The sequence below is a fragment of the Aquarana catesbeiana genome, linkage group LG11 (genome assembly GCF_042186555.1).
Source record: "Aquarana catesbeiana isolate 2022-GZ linkage group LG11, ASM4218655v1, whole genome shotgun sequence".
In the NCBI taxonomy this organism is placed as follows: Eukaryota; Metazoa; Chordata; class Amphibia; order Anura; family Ranidae; genus Aquarana; species Aquarana catesbeiana.
Window position 1 is genome coordinate 264110660 of NC_133334.1, and position 13694 is coordinate 264124353.

Sequence of the window (13694 nt, forward strand, 5' to 3'; positions counted from 1 at the left end):
GTCTCTGGGGCTGTCTCCTTGCTCACGGTGAAGCTGAACCATAGTTTTACTGACCCAGAAAGGCAGCTTCCATCAAACACTTCTGAGACGGGTGTTTGGCTTCCGGCGGGTTTCCTATAAAGCAGGGATATGAAATTAGCGGACCTCCAGCTGTTGCAGAACTACAAGTCCCATGAGGCATTGCAAGACTCTGACAGCCACAAGCATGACACCCAGAGGCAGAGGCATGATGGGACTTGTAGTTTTGCAACAGCTGGAGGTCCGCTAATTGCATATCCCCGCTATAAGGTAATCTGCAGCCTTTTGTCAAAATTGAATGGTGAAAGTGGTGAAAGTGGTATGAGCCTCATACAGTTATGTGTCAGCAGACAGGAGTGAATACAGACCAGACAGTAGGACTGTATTACTATGGGATGAGCTCTGTTCAGTTATCTCCCTGCAGGGGGCAGTATAGAGGAGAGGTCACTCCGCAGCATTATATCACCATGTAAGAAAATAATGCTCATGGGTTAGATAAGTAATGTCAGTATGAGCTCTGTTCAGTTATCTCCCTGTAGTCTAATGCCCCGTACACACGGTCGGACATTGATCGGACATTCCGACAACAAAATCCTAGGATTTTTTCCGACGGATGTTGGCTCAAACTTGTCTTGCATACACACGGTCGCACAAAGTTGTCGGAAAATCCGATCGTTCTGAACGCGGTGACGTAAAACACGTACGTCGGGACTATAAACGGGGCAGTGGCCAATAGCTTTCATCTCTTTATTTAAAAGATCGGATTTTGTTGTCGGAAAATTTTATAGCCTGCTCTCAAACTTTGTGTGTTGGAAATTCCGATGGAAAAAGTCAGATGGAGCCTACACACGGTCGGAATTTCCGACAACAAGCTCCGATCGCACATATTCCGTCGGAAAGTCCGACCGTGTGTACGGGGCATTACAGTATATAGGAGAGGACACTCTGCAGCAATGTGCCACAGTTCTAGGGTTGTCACCTTTTCTTCAAGTCAAACCCGAACACTTTAGCGGCGCACAGCAATATTTTTTTTTCTATAGTATAAATTATACATATATTTTGCTATTAAATAACATTTCTAATTATATGAAGTTAATAACAAGAGTCCTCCTTTACATCAGAGTCCACAGAGTTCACCTTTTACATCTGAACTCGCAGAGTTCCCTTTCACTGTAAGGGGGGACTCTGCAGACTCTGATGTAAGGGAGAACTCTGGGGACTCTGACATAAGGGATGCTCTGGGAACCCTGATTTAAGGGGGAACACTGAGAACTCTGATGTACGGAGAGGACTTTGGTGTAAGGGGGAACACTGTGGCTTCTGGTGTAAAGGAGAACTCTGATGTAAGGGGTGCTCTGAGAACCCCGATTTACCTTAGTGTACTCACTCAGAGGCAGGAGAGAGAAGGGGGGAGACTTCAGTCACAGACAGGGATGGATGGTGAGCTCACTCACCCCTTGGCAGTCAGCAGCTCTCATCCAGATGCATCTGAGGCTGCTGGACTTCAAATTTCCAGCCCCCACTGAGGCACAGCACCGGGTATTGGAGTGTGGGCAGACACAGACACAGGGGTAGGGGAGGGAGTAAGAGGTGCAGATCGACCCCTTTCTCCTCTCCTGTTTGTGTGTCTATGTGGGGGGGGGATTGTTAGCGCTGGCTTTGTGCGGTGTAAAAGAGAGTGTAACAGACACTCTCAGCTTAGACAACTGCAGCCAGCAACCCTGCTGGGAAGCCATAGTCCAGTCTGAATAATGTGTCCGGGTTTCAGGCAGTCTGAAACCCGGACACATGGTTGCAAACCCGAACTGTCCGGGTGAATCCCGGACAGGTGGCAGCCCTACACAGTGCTCTTGAGTTAGATAAGTAAAGCTAGTATGAGCTCTGTTCAGTAATCTCCATGTAGTCTGACAGTATTTCGAAAAAATCTCTCTGCCGCAGTATATCGCTTGTAATAACCAGTGCTCGCGGGTTAGATAAGTAATGTTGATATGAGCTCTGTTCAGTTATCTCCATGCAGTGTGCCAGTTTATACAGTATAAGAGATCACTCTGCGGCATTATAGCACTTTGTAGAAACTAGTGCTCTTGTGTTAGATCATTAATCCTGGTATGAGCTCTGTTCAGTGTATATATATAGGAGAGATCACCCCGCAGCTCTATACCATTTTTAATAAACACGTGCTCCTGAGTTAGGTAAGTAAAGCTGGTATGAGCTCTGTTCAGTTATCTCCCAGCAGTGTATCAGTACTGTATATAGGAGAGGTCCCGCTGCAGCTGTAAATAATGGCACGTAATATAAAAACAAGCACTGGGGATTAGATTAGTAATCCTGGTATGAGCTCTGTACAGTTCTATCCCTGTTAGTAAATTGAAGAGTTCCCACAGCAATAGTATAGAACACATCGTACTAATAGGAACTGCAGCAGTCATATTGGTTTGAGTTCTGTACAGTTCTGTATTTGTACCAAACTTCCCAATTGTTTGAGATGGGAATGAGGGACACCTATTAGCAAAAGTATGCAGGCATAGGACACACCCCTTGCCACGCCCCCTTAAAGGAGAATTATACACACAAAAAATGATTAGTTAAATTCACAATCGCTTTTTTTTTTTTTTTACCACTACTATTCCTTTATATTGGCTTTTGAAACATACAAATGCAGCAATTTAGAAATTGGATGAAAGGTTTAGCTATACCTCCCAACTTTTTGAGATGGGAATGAGGGACACCTATCAGCAAAAGTATGCAGGCATAGGACACACCCCTTGCCACGCCCCCTTAAAGGAGAATTGTATAAAAAACAAGATTGGTTTTTCCACCACGAGTGCTTTTTTTTTTTACCACTACTATTCCTTTATATTGGCTTTTGGAATTTACAAATGCAGCAATTTAGAAATTAGATGAAAGGTTTAGTATTGGAAAACACTTTTTGATCGATCAAAAGGGGCATTTTATATACAATTATATAGATCGGACCAAAATGAGGGACAAATGAGGAGGAATGAGGGACAGAGGGACATTGCTCCAAATCAGGGACAGTCCCCCAAAATCAGGGACAGTTGGGAGCCATGTTTGTACTGTGTCTATGGACAGCAGAGCTCACACTGTAAGCTAGGTAGACTCTAGAATGAGGGATAGGTATGGTGACTATGGTATGAGCTCTGTACAGTTCTGTCTCTGTGTTGCATCTATAGACTGCAGAGCTTCTTAAATGTAAAGAGACCCGTTTTCTCTTAAACAGAACTGTGGGAGAGAGGGTTAGGGCCAGGACACATTTTAGTAGTGGCAATGTTAATTAGCAGACTCCGAGACCTCTACAGGATGATGACTGTCATGCAGGGAAAGGCATCCAGCAAGACACCACATCTGCATGTGTAGACATGTGGTCTCCTATGGCAACAATCATGAACAGTTTCTAAAAAAGGTTGCAATGAATTCTTTCACTTCTTCCACAATCTCCTCTTTCGATCTTCACTCAACTGAGCTCCCAGTCCATCACCTAGACCCGCTGATCCACTGCCACTGGATCTCCTGAGCTCTTCCAATCTTCTCACTGTAGTATCTTCCTCAAGCGTCACCCCCGTGTCCCTGCTGGGTCCATAGCCTGGCACTCACAGATACTCCTCAAGCGTCACCCCACTGGCCTGCTCGGTCCCTGGCTTGGCACACAAGACTGCTCTGCAAGCTTCACCCTTGCTGGTTGGGTCCCTGGCTTGACCTCTGCTGAATTCCCCAATTCTTCACCGTCCCCGGTTGGTGAGAATACTGCTCTGGTACCTGCTTCAGCTACTCACTGTGGTCCCTGGTAATAAGGATGATGGTCCCTTAGTGGCGACAGCTTCCCCTCTACCTCCGACCATGACGGGTTCTCCGGCCGACAGAACAGTTACTGTTGGTTGGATTGCAAGCCCGCAGTCCCAACCCTGCGCTGCTCTCTTGCTTCTGGATAGGCCCTCAGACAGCCTAGCAGCCAGATGTCCCTGGGATAGGCCTCAGGCTCTGGCCTAGCAGCCCGGGGCAATACAACACACGTCCACCCAGACAGCCGTCCAGGTGGCACAGAACCCCAATCACCTGACCTCACCCAAATAAATAGGCTCTCCCAGCAGGCCAAGGGACCCATGAAGATCCCTGCCCATTGACTAAAATACCCCATCTATTCCTAATCTGTTCTTGCAATGCCCTTGTCTTATCTAATGCCACCAGATACCCGGCCATCTAGTGACAGAAGAGAGAAGTGCAGCAATTCCAGAATTAGGGTGGAATCAATTGATCTCCTTTCAATTGGCCAAGGCAACTATACCTGGCAGATAAATTTGCTAGCAACCCTGCCTAAATATCAGGGTGCTACATCAGTAGTAAAAATAATATGAGCCGTATACAATTCTGCCTCTGGACTGTCAGTGGATGCAAATTTTTAAACTGCAACATATGACAGCCAAGCAGTATAGGCCCATTTATACTATCGTGCTGTAGAAATGTATGAGTTCACACAACGTGGGGTAAATCATGTTGCATGCATTGTGGTGCCATTAATTTTGAGCAGAACCCCAACATTCTAGAACAACGCACTTGCGTTGCAGCATGTCCAATGCCTGTGTTACCAAAAATGGCGCATTGCCGATTTTTTGGCAGGTTAGAGTGCATTGGCAGTACATTCATTCCAAAGCCTTAACACGTAAATGTGTGACATAACGTATGTTAACTCAAATCGTAATTTTTCGTAAATTTCCTGTGTGGTCACTGGGACAGAGATTGATAGCAAATGATCCCAAAAGGGATGTAGCAAAAGCCTGACAGAGGATGTAATCCTTATCAGCTCTATTCTAAGCAAGAAGGGTTGTGTTGTGAGTTCCTTTTTAAGCTGCCCGGCCACTCACATGCAGGAAGAGATCATACATTTTTAGATTGTAAGCTCTAACGAGCAGGGCCCTCTGATTCCTCCTGTATTAAATTGTATTGTAACCGTACTGCCTGCCCCCATGTTGTAAAGCTCTGAGCAATTAATTGGCATTATATAAATCCTGTATAATAATAATAATAAGTTGCATTTCCCAGAATGTGCAGGCTTTACCTGTTAGCGATCAAGAGGAGATCTGACCAATCTGTTGCTATAATAGTGAACCTTTCTTAAAGGAAAACTCCGGTGATGGAGGATGTAGAATCTATAATGCAGCTTAAAGGATATGTAAACGTTTGTCTTTTTTTTTTGTTTGTTTTTTTTTAAAACAAACATGTCCTACTTACCTCCTTTGTGCAGTTGGTTTTGCACAGAGGGGCCCCGATCCTCCTCTTCTGGGGTCCCCCAGCGGCACTCCTGGCTCCTCCTCTTCTCGAGTGCCCCATCAGAGAAGCATTCTCCCTCGGGGCACCCGTGCAGGCGCACTCCTGTGTCCTGCTGCGTCCATTGACACAGACAGCAGGACTCGGCTCCGCCCCCCCTACTCCCGCGTCATTGGATTTGATTGACAGCAGCGTAGCCAATGGCTGCACTGCTGTCAATCTATCCAATCAGGACCTGAGACACCGGCTGGAGCGGCTGTGCTCGTCCCCGGTGCAGGAACGATCGGGCTCAGGTAAGTAAAAGGGGGGCTTTGGGGGGCTGGTGAACTACAAGAGGTTCTTCACTTTGTGAAAAACCATGAGGGTTTACAACTCCCTTAAGCCTTTTTGCTTTTTAATGTTGTTAAACGTCTTCTTCATACCTCAATCTGCAGACTGTTTGATTTCCTAATTATTATTATTATTACAGGTACTTATATAGCGTTGTCAATTTACGCAGTGCTTTACATTTATATTGTACATTCACATCCGTCCCTGCCCTCAAGGACCTTACAATCTAAGGTCCCTAACTCACATTCATATACTAGGGCCAATTTAGAAAGGAGCCAATTAACCTACCAGCATGTATTTGGAGTGTGGGAGGAGACCGGTGTACCCGGAGGACACCCACGTAGACACAGGGAAACAATGCAAACTCCATGCAGGTAGTACCGTGGTTGGGATTTGAACCGACCACCCTAGTGCTGCCAAAAAAATGTCATTATTTTTTCCCTGCCAAACCACGCCTGAGCACAAACCATGTGTTTTTCATGTGATCCTGCGTGCAGCTTGTAAGGCAACTCATTGTTTCAATAGGCTGAATTACACGCGAGAAACACGGAAAATAATCTTTGACTCCTTTCCAAAGATGCACGGAACCTCATAGTGCTGTGGCACCATTGGGTATGGCACTTGCAAAACTCGAGTTTGCAGATGCTTGGGGATGCCATTAACCATAATGGAATTGGCACTGCTGTGCGTCTGCTGAAGGGCAGCATGTTTCTCTGCGTGTCAGGAAAGCACGCGATTTTGCGTGCGTTCCCGACATGCAAGGTCTGAACCTAACCTGACCTAAGCCTTTGTTTGCACCTGGTGCAGTGCAGAAATGCGTGCAAAATCACAAGTTTTCCTGCACCACACAAAGATTCCAGCATATTATTTCCAACGCACACGTTCCTGTAGAAACGGCTGTGTATGTAGACGGGTGCTGCAGTCATTATCAGCCTGGAACCGAAGACAATCAGAGTGAAAGAATGTCACCAGCCCACCATGGATCTCAAAGATGGGTCCAAAGCTTTAATCAGTGATAACATTGTTACAGCAGAAGCAACATTTCCGAGCCTCGCAGCGGCAGGACCCCTTCATCAGGCATGTGACTTTTTTTAAAGTCAATACTACAAAAAGTGGTGCTAGTTCCCACCATCTCGTGTAGCATGTCTGCAGTCTCTAACTATTTGTTGCATGATCTCTGCAGTCTTTGACCATCTCCTGTATATTTGCAGTCTCTGACCATCTCTTGTATCATGACTGCAGTCTCTGACCATCTCTTGTTTCATGTCTGCAGTCTCTGACCATCTCCTGTATCATGTCTGCAGTCTCTGACCATCTCTTGTATCATGTCTGCAGTCTCTGACCATCTCCTGTGTCATGTCTGCAGTCTCTGGCCAACTCCATTATCATGTCTGCAGTCTCTGACCATCTCCCGTTTCATGTCTGCAGTCTTTGACAATCTCCTGTGTATTTGCAGTCTCTGACCATCTCTTGTGTCAAGTCTGCAGTCTCTGACCATCTCTTGTATCATGTCTGCAGTCTCTGACCATCTCTTATATCATGTCTGCAGTCTCTGACCATCTCTTATATCATGTCCACAGTCTCTGACCATCTCTTGTATCATGTCTGCAGTCTCTGACCATCTCCTGTATCATGTCTGCAGTCTCTGACCATCTCTTGTATCATGTCCGCAGTCTCTGACCATCTCTTGTATCATGTCTGCAGTCTCTGACCATCTCTTGTATCATGCCTGCAGTCTTTGACCATCTCTTGTATCATTTCTGCAGTCTCTGATCATCTCCTATATATTTGCAGTCTCTGACCATCTCTTTTGTCATGTCTGCAGTCTCTGACCATCTCCTGTATCATGTCTGCAGTCTCTGACCATCTCTTGTATCATGTCTGCAGTCTCTGACTATCTCTTGTATCATGTCTACAGTCTCTGACCATCTCTTGTATCATGTCTGCAGTCTTTGACCATCTCTTGTATCATTTCTGCAGTCTCTGATCATCTCCTATATATTTGCAGTCTCTGACCATCTCCTGTGTCATGTCTGCAGTCTCTGGCCAACTCCATTATCATGTCTGCAGTCTCTAACCATCTTCCGTTTCATGTCTGCAGTCTTTGACAATCTCCTGTGTATTTGCAGTCTCTGACCATCTCTTGTGTCAAGTCTGCAGTCTCTGACCATCTCTTGTATCATGTCTGCAGTCTCTGACCATCTCTTATATCATGTCTGCAGTCTCTGACCATCTCTTATATCATGTCCACAGTCTCTGACCATCTCTTGTATCATGTCTGCAGTCTCTGACCATCTCCTGTATCATGTCTGCAGTCTCTGACCATCTCTTGTATCATGTCCACAGTCTCTGACCATCTCTTGTATCATGTCTGCAGTCTCTGACCATCTCTTGTATCATGTCTGCAGTCTTTGACCATCTCTTGTATCATTTCTGCAGTCTCTGATCATCTCCTATATATTTGCAGTCTCTGACCATCTCTTTTGTCATGTCTGCAGTCTCTGACCATCTCCTGTATCATGTCTGCAGTCTCTGACCATCTCTTGTATCATGTCTGCAGTCTCTGACTATCTCTTGTATCATGTCTACAGTCTCTGACCATCTCTTGTATCATGTCTGCAGTCTTTGACCATCTCTTGTATCATGTCTGCAGTCTCTGATCATCTCCTGTATATTTGCAGTCTCTGACCATCTGTTGTGTCATGTCTGCATTCTCCGACCATCTTCTGTAGTATATCTGCAGTCTCTGATCATCTCTTTTATCATGCTTGTGATCTATATCTTTTTCTATATCTTTTATTCTGTTGTGAATATTCACTTAATTTTATGTGTGGCCCTTTGGTGATGTCGGGGCTACACTTGAAGCCCCCATATTAGGAAAGTTGACCACCACTACTTTAAACAGTGCACTAATAATAAACCATCTGGAAAGCTTCTCTCTGCTGTTGTTGGCTCACCGATGACTTTATTGCGATAAGCGCAGAGCACAGCGGGATGGAGGATAGGAAGTGTACAGCGCTGTGAAAAGGGTCGCCATTGTCTTCATGGAGTCAGTTTAATGACCCGGCGCTGAATAAGCCTCAATGGGCTGAGAAGGCCTCCTTAGTGTGTGGCTCATTACTAATCTATTTGGCCTATTAGCTGGTGGGGACCAGGTACCTGCCCCCCGCGTCCTCTCCAGAATACAGATCTGGGTGGGGGGGCGATTGGCGGATGTGAACGTCCCAAGATGTATTCTTTATCCGCCCCGGTGTCACATAAATCTCAGGCTGGAGTCTTGGCTGGCAGAGGCCTCGGGGGATCGAAGTGTTCCCGTTTGTTCCTTGGGATACGCTTATTCACCCGCCGCTCTGGGCCCCGCCGATTCCAAATAAAACACAGGAAATGCCATTAAAAAAAGTCTAATGCTGCACATGGCAACCATATTTCAGCTGTCAGTTTACTAACGCAATTATCAATTTGGTTGCTATGGTGATCGCTATTTTTTATTTTTATTTTTTATGTCATTTTTTTCCCATGGTAAACATAGTCTAGCTGCCAGTTTATTAAAGCGAGCATCATTTATGGTTGCCACGGTGACCAGCGATTGTTTATTTCATTTCAGCGTGCCAGTGATGCATATGGCAACAATATTTTAGCTGTTGGTTTTCTACTGCAAGCATCTCTTTGGTCGCTATGGTTACTGCTGGTTTATTTAGTTTTTTTTTAGGTGTCAATGTTGCACATGGCAACCTTTTTTCAGCTGTTAGTTTTTTAACGCAGTCATCACTTTGGTTGCTATGGTGACAACTGATTTTGTTATTTTTTTTTTATTTTCTTTTTAATGTCAGGTTTGCCCATGATAAGCATAGCCCAGCTGCCAGTTTATTAAAGTAAGCATGTCTTTTGGTTACTGCTATTTTTTTATGTGCTGATGTTGCACATGGCAACCGCATACCAGCTGTCAGTTTACTAAAGCAAGCTTCTCCTTGGTTGCTATGGTGACTGCTTTCACATTAAATGTCAGTCTTGCCCACGGTAACCATAGTCCAGCTGCAAGTTTATAAAGCAAGCATCTCATTGGTTGCTATGGGTACTGGTATTTTTTTTATTTTTTTAAGTGCTGATGTTGCAAATGGCAACTATATTCCGGATGCCAGTTTACTAAAGAAAGTATTTCATTGGATGTTATGGTGACCAGTATTTGTTTATTCTTTTCAAAGTGCTAGTGTTGCCCATAGTACCCGTATTCCAGCTGCCAGTTTACTAAACCACTAGTAATTTATATTGTGTTGCCATGGTGGGAACCCCTCATAATGGGCACAGCAGGTGTACAGACCCAGGAACTCGGCACAGGGATGGTGAGAACCCCTCATAATGGGCACAGCAGGTGTACAGATCCAGGAACTCAGCACAGGGATGGTGAGAACCCCTCATAATGGGCACAGCAGGTGTACATATCCAGGAACTCAGCACAGGGATGGTGAGAACCCCTAATAAAGGGCACAGCAGGTGTACAGACCAAGGAACTCAGCACAGGGATGGTGAGAACCCTGATAATGGACACAGCATGGGGTACATATCCAGGAACCCAGCACAGGGATGGTGGGAACCCCTCATAATGGGCACAGCAGGTTTACCAGGGCTTTATTTCAGCTGAAACTTGGTGGAACTCAGTTCCACCACCTCTGGCTCAGACCCTCTACTCCCTGCTCAGCACTATCACTTGTAAACACAGAAGTCGGACTTCTGTGTTTACAAGTGACAGCTTGTCTCTCAGCAGCTCCCACAAATCTGGTCTTCTGAGTGGCTCCCACTGAGTGCAGGAGGGGGACAAGGCAGATGTGGGTGCCTGGGGTACTGCGCAGATGCCGACACCCCCTCTGGATGATCTACCTGCAAGTGAGAGAGGCGGAGCCATTTACAGTGTGCGGGGAGGTCCTAGAGCCGGCTGAGAAGAAGGGTGAAAGTGAGATGTGGATGGGGGATGCAGAGGTAAACAGCTGTGGAAAAAGGCTGAACTCTGCACTCTGTGTGTAGCACACCCCTGAACTCTGCACTCTGTGCATAATTCATTCCTGCTATTTAATGCCTCTCTAAGACCCTCCCACTGTTAGTAAAATATGACCACACCCAGTATTTGATAATGTTTGAAGGATGTGTGTGTGTGGGTCAGGGGGGTTTTGAGGGGTGATGGTTGAGTTCCTGCACCTATTTTCTGAGAAAAAAAGCCCTGAGGTTTACAGACCTGTAAACTCAGCACAGGGATGGTGGGAACCCCTCATAATGGGCACAGCAGGTCAACAGACTGAGGAACTCAGCAGTGGGATAGTGGGAACCCCTCATAATGGGCACAGAAGGTGCACAGACTGAGGGACTCAGCACAGGGATGGTGGGATTCGGAACCCCTCATAATGGGCACAGCAGGTGTACAGACCTGGGTACTCAGCACAGGGATGGTGGGAACCCCTCATAATGGGCACAGCAGGTTACAGGCCCAGAAAATGAGCACAGGGATGGCGGGAACCTCTCATAATGGGCACAGCAGGTGTACAGACCCGGCGGGTACTCAGCACAGGAATCTCACCAATAGTGCTTGGGAGACAGAAGAGGCTGTCATGTTTCCAAAACTCTGACAGTCGGGCATCCAGGGTCACAGGATGGCAAAAAAGAACTGCAGATGCTTCTGATAATGAGCGGCAGCCTAATATTCTCACCAGTCAGTGTCTGTCTGTATCTTGTTGATAAATCCCGGTCCATGATACATAGGGTCACATCTGTACCCGATCACATGTATCCAGTTCAGGGGTCTCTAATGCCTGCCCACGCTGATCAAGTCTAGGTGACTGATGTAATAATGAATTCAATATGGCATTAGTCACCCAGACCCACGTGGGCGGGCCCTTTCTGTGTCCATTACTCCATTATTCTCCATCTTTGCATTGTCACCCAACAATTCATTACCTGGTGACAGCGAGTGTAAAATGACATAGAGCAGGGGGTCCCTGACCCTATTCAAGTGTTTAATGTGATTAGTGAAATGAAGCCAGCACAGCGTGCACAGGGATAATTCAATATCTGCAGCGCTGTGATACATATCAGCTGCCATACTAGAAAATTACAGAATACAGCGGTGACACTAATATCCCCAGAAAATCCTTTCATTATTATCACTAAGAGGACATTGTTATTAAAGCTGAACTCCACGCTAACTGATAAATATACAGGAGATTTTATTCAGGAATCGGGACAAAGGAATTGTGTCCATCCAGTCCTGAGATTTACACAGCTCTACCACACAGCACAGCCCTCGATTTTCTGTGATGCAGTAATGCCGTGTACACACGATCGCACATTCCAACACAAAATCCATGTTTTTTTTTTTTCCGACGGATGTTGGCTCAAACTTGTCTGGCATACACACGGTCACACAAATGTTGTCGGAAATTCGGAACGTCAAGAACGCGGTGACGTACAACACGTACGACAAGCCGAGAAAATTGAAGTTCAATAGCCAGTGCGGTTCTTCTGCTTGATTCCGAGCATGTGTGGAATTTTGTGCGTCGGAATTGTTTACACACGATCGGAATTTCCGACAACGGATTTTGTCGTCGGAAAATTTGAGATCCAGATCTTAAATTTTGTTTGTTGGAAATTCTGACGGAAAATGTCCGATGGACAAGGTCGGAATTTCCGACAACAAGCTCCCATCGAATATTTCTTGTCGGAAATTCCGACCGTGTGTACGGGGCATAACACTTAAGGCCTGTACACACGATCGGATTTTCCAATCGCAAATGTTCTATGTCAGGCTTTTGGCGGAAAATCCGACCGTGTGTACGCTCCATCGGACAACTGTTGTTGCACTTTCCGCCAACAAATGTTGGATGGCATGCTTTCAAATTTTCCGCCAACAAATGTATGTTGTCGGATTTTCCGAGCGTGTGTACACAAGTCCGTCGGACAAAAGTCCAAAGTACAAACACGCATGATCGGAAGCAGAATCGGTCGGTCTTGTAAACTAGCGTTCATAATGGAGAATTAACATTTGTGACGCGGCAAATTATGAAATCTCTAAATGCAGCGCACAATTCTCTTCTTCTTGAATGGGATAATAATGAAGCTGCTTTGCTGGTGATACTGATGGAGTTTATTGCAAACAAATTTTTAAAGGCTTTTTTTTTCTAGTGATATCAAGAATAATATTATTATGCTTTTTTTTTTTTTGTATTTGGGCAAGTTACCACAACACCATTATCCCGTAGTTTATAAGATCAAAGATACAACTATGTTGGTGTCCCTTGTTAATTTTACATTGTATTTTTTAAAATGTAACTGCCGTCTCCCAAACTGTCATTTAAAGTAAAACACAGAGCCAAGTATTATTCTACATAGTTTTTATATTGTGCATTTAAAAAAGAAAACAAATAAAATTAGACATGATATCTGCCAATAGAACTTAACCAAAAAGTGCATTCTATGCATCCAAAAATATAGAAAATATAACAAATCAAATCATTATTATTCAACCAAAAAAATAATGTCAAAGCAAAAACTCCAAGGCCAATAATAAATAACACGTTATCTCCTCCGATTCCGCAACATGTCTGGTTGACGAACGGCCGTTCAGAAACGAACTGAAAAGCACGAAATGAAAAGTGCAAAATCAAAAGTGCGAATTAACACTCACCAAACTTCTACTAACACGAAATTAGCAGAAGGAGCCCAAAGGGTGGCGCTCAAGAGATGAAAAACCACATAGTACATCACTACGTTCGTATTTGTTGGCCAACAATTGTGTGGCCGTGTGTATGCAAGACAAGTTTGGGCCAACGCCCTTTGGACAAAATTCCACGGTTTTGTTGGCCAACAATCTGGTCGTGTGTACGAGGCTTTACAGGTTTTGTCCCTCTCTCACCCTGTGATTGGACAGTGATAGGAGATGCAGCAAACTGATGAGCTAATCTTTCACTCACTCTGCTCTTTCCTTCTATCAGCGTGCCCCCAACTGCAGCTTCTTGTGCTGCTTCTCAATCTCTCTCTCTCTTAAGGCCTATACACACGATAGGACTTTGTACAAACTT

The 13694-nt window shown here is 45.1% G+C and overlaps 1 protein-coding gene across 2 annotated transcripts in view; it reads left to right on the forward strand.

Annotated features, from left to right (window-relative positions):
• SLC7A10 (solute carrier family 7 member 10) overlaps positions 1-13694 on the forward strand; it is a 143597-nt gene that overhangs the window by 77966 nt on the left and 51937 nt on the right. The window lies entirely within an intron of this gene.